Source organism: Panthera onca, chromosome B2, assembly GCF_046562875.1.
Source record: "Panthera onca isolate mPanOnc1 chromosome B2, mPanOnc1 haplotype 2, whole genome shotgun sequence".
NCBI classification, from domain to species: Eukaryota; Metazoa; Chordata; class Mammalia; order Carnivora; family Felidae; genus Panthera; species Panthera onca.
This window is the reverse complement of record NC_138343.1, coordinates 1,927,946-1,931,790: the sequence shown is the minus strand read 5'-3', so window position 1 is coordinate 1,931,790 and position 3,845 is coordinate 1,927,946. Positions and strand designations below refer to the sequence as shown.

General features: G+C 50.6%; 1 non-coding gene across 1 annotated transcript; it reads left to right on the top strand.

Moving 5' to 3' along the window:
• Positions 1 to 452: 452 nt before the first annotated feature.
• TRNAI-UAU (transfer RNA isoleucine (anticodon UAU)) lies at positions 453 to 545 on the top strand. The gene is given in 2 exon segments: positions 453 to 490; positions 510 to 545. It is a non-coding gene; the product is annotated as a tRNA-Ile (tRNA).
• The last annotated feature ends 3,300 nt before the right edge of the window (positions 546 to 3,845 follow it).

The window sequence follows — 3,845 nt, the reverse complement described above, 5'->3', positions numbered from 1 at the left end:
CTCCGAAGGTTTCGGGGTAGGAAGTGTCTTAACATCGTGGGGTTAGAGCACAGGGGCGAGGGGTCGGGAGGACAGGTGTCCGGGCGCGGGAGGAAGGCCCGCGGGAACCCCCAGCTGGAAACGCAGGTGGAATTCGCTCCTGGGGGCGGAGCGGGAGGGGGGGCCTCCTCCGAGGGTACGGAGTCTGCGTCGCACGTGGCCGTTTGGACCGATGTGACCTGTCGTTCAAGTGCTTTCCAATCCCAGCTTGGGTGTAGGGAAGCCGCGGGGACGAGAGCGGGGAACCGCGACCCTCAGCCTCCAGCTTCCGCGGCGACGGCGGCCCCGGGGATCCGGGACCGGGCTTCCGCCCGCGGCTGGAGGCCTCGCTCGCACGACCCGCTTCCGCAGCGGGCGCCGCCTTTGGCCGGAAGCATATATTAACGCCACCTCCGCGGCCCCACTCCCGCACGGCTCCAGTGGCGCAATCGGTTAGCGCGCGGTACTTATAAGACAGTGGCCGGTGGGCGATGCCGAGGTTGTGAGTTCGAGCCTCACCTGGAGCACTTTTACCGCGCCCGCTACGGCGGCCCCTGCGAATTCAGGGGATAGGTGGGGAGACCCTTGGGGGGGGGAGGGGGTGCTGTCGAGCCGCTGTGACCTCATCCCCCGACAGCCTCCTGCAGGGCCAGCGCCCGCGTTTTTGCAGCCGCCTCCTCCCGGCGGTCGCCAGGACAGCTGCTCACCGTCGCCAGAGACTCAGGCCCAGGCTCCACGTGCGCACAGAAATTATAAAACCACTGAAAAGTACTCCTATGTCTGATTTGTTAACTGCAGGAAATCAGGTTGTTTTTTTTAGTAAGTATTTCCGTGGAAAATCTGTCTTTGCACCCGTTCCCTGACCTTAGTTTCTCCGCGGCTCTGGGCTTGGGTGGGACGCTCGCCACGCGGGCCCGCGGGCCCTGCGGCTGGCGCCGACGACGCAGGTGCTCAGCCCCAGAAAACCAACAGACCCATCACCGCCTCCGAGCTGCGCGGGAAACCCGCGTGCGGCCCCACCTCACCGTCCGGGTCTGAAACTTTACCGGAGGCATCCTGGACACAGAGTCCCCAGCTTCCCGGGGTGTGTGTGACGGTCCCCGTGCACATGCGTCAGTTCTCCGGGCGCCGTGACGGTTTGGAGTGTCCACAGCGGCGGCCCACACTGAGCGGCCCTCTCTGCACGTGTAGGTTCACAACCAGGCTCACAGCAGCTTAGACGGACGCTGGGCAACGAAGGGATAGCAGATAGTTTACTTACCAACACGGACAACGGTCGTAGCATAGAGGTTGTTCACAGAGTTGTTTTCAGTGTTAAAAGGACATAATAAATTATCCGTTAAAAACGGCCACAAATTCCTCCCATCTCCAGGCATGTCCCTTCGCAATGTGATTTTGCAGCTACTTCCATCAAGAGGTGGGGTCTGTTTCTCTCCCTCCTGGTTGTGAGCTGATCTTGTGATTGACACTGACCAGTACAATGCTGTGGAAATGATTTTGCAGGGGCCCCAAGATGAGGCCTCAACAGGTTTTGCCACTCTTGGGACCCTGAGGCCCACCTTGTGAAGAAATTCCAGCTCGCCTCCCAGAGGGTGCACGGTCACATGGAGAGAGGGGCGCTGGATCCCAGCCAGTCCAGTGGACTCCCCAGACATGTGGGTGGGAACATTTTGGACCATCTGGTCCTAGCCACGCTGTCCGATGACTGCAGGCACGGCAATGGCCACAAGCAAAGTCCCGACCGTGGGCCTGCAGAGTTGCAAAATCAAAACCAAAAACAATTATTGTTTTAAGCCAATACATTTGGGCAAGGTTTGTTACAAAGATGTAGATGACCGATAAAAGCATTTAACACAGAATAAGAACCTAAGATAAATTAGATTATTACTTTGGGGGATCTTCTCATTGTCCTAAGCATCGGGTCCTCTCTGCTCTTGCCGCAGGTGAGAGACTCCAAAATCGTTGGGGACCCCGGGCTATTTACGTTTATTCCATGAGTAAGCTGTCTCCTTGGGTCCTTGCACCGAACTGAGAGTTGCAAGTCAGAATTTCTGAACCTCAAGAGTGAGGAGACGTATGAATGAGTAGGCAATGTCCACATTCCTTGCCTGCTTTTGCAAACAGACTAGCCGTATTCTTGCCAGTGTTGCCTGTCCGTCTCATAAGTGTACTGGTTTGCTTTATCACCCATGATAAGGAGACAAGGGGCTGATGTCCACATTGAGACATATTTGCATATTGAAGTAGTTCTGAGATACCAAGAACTCTGGATACCAAGAACATTATATATATACATATATATATATATATATGTATATATATATATATAATGTATTGTTGGACCTCTATAACATAGAGAAATGTATTTGCCAAGAACAACACAGAGAAAACAAAAGTAAAAGGGCAGATATAAATACCACCATATCAAAAATAACACTAATTGTGAAGGGATTAAACAACCCAATCAGATGGCAGAGATTGTCATACTGGATTAAAAACAAAGATCTGGGGCACCGGGGTGGCTCAGTCGGTTAAGCATCTGACTCTTGATATCAGCTCAGGTCATAATCTCATGGTTCAGTTCGTGGGATGGAGCCCTGCATCCGGCTCTGAGCTGACAGTGCGGAGCCTGCCTGGGATTCTCTCTTGTCTCTCTGCCCCTCCCCCGCTTCTTCACACTCTTTCTTTTTTTTTTTAAATAATTATTGTAGTTAAAAAATTTTTTTTACGGGGCGCCTGGGTGGCTCAGTCGGTTAAGCGTCCGACTTCGGCTCAGGTCACGATCTCAAGGTGTGTGAGTTCGAGCCCCGCGTCGGGCTCTGTGCTGATGGCTCAGAGCCTGGAGCCTGCTTCCCAGTCTGTGTCTCCTGCTCTCTCTCTGCTCCTCCCCTGCTCATGCTCTGTCTCTCTCTGCCTCAAAAATAAATAAAAACATTTAAAAAAAAAAATTTTTTTTACTACTTTTGTCTTTTAACCTTCATGCTAGCTTTTTAAAAATGTTTATTTTAGCTTTGAGAGAGAGGGAAAGCAAGAATGAGTGGGAGAGGGATGGAGGGAGAGAATTCCAAGCAGGCTCTGCGCTGTCAGCACGGAGCCCTATGCAGGGCTCGAACTCACAAACCTCGAGATCATGACCCGAGCTGAAGTCGGACACCCAACTGATTGAGCCACCCAGACGCCCCTCACTCTTTTTTAAATGTTTATTTATTTTTTGAGAGAAGGAGAGAGACAGAGTGTGAGTGAGGGGCAGAGAGAGAGGGAGACGGAATCCGAAGCAGACTCCAGGCTCTGAGCTGTCAGCACAAAGCCTGATGCGGGGCTCGGAACCCACAGACCATGAGATCGTGACCTTAGCTAAAGTGGGACGCTTAACTAACTGAGCCACCCAGGAGCCCCAACTCTCTCTTTAAAAATAAATAAATAAACTTGAAAAAATTAATGTTGACAAATTTGCCAATCTTTTTCCTCATTGTTGTCATGTTGTGCATGTTTATGAAATTCTTCCCTACCCCAAGTTTACAAATATATTCTTTTTTATAATTTTATAAAACCTGTATATATTTGTTTTTTACGTGTAAGTCTTAAACAGGTTTTTTTTTTTTTTTTCCTATATGATGAAGTACAGGTCAATACATGTGTGTTCATTTTTTCTAGAATTATTTATCTAAAATTCATTCCACCCCCCATCGGTAGAGTATCCACTTTCTCTATCCGGTGTCCACATGAGCACAAGTTGTTATGTTTGATTTCTCTTTTTACTGATCCCGGCCAATGCCATCCTTCTTCTAATTACTGTTGAAACTTTGAATGAGTCTTAATATCAGATG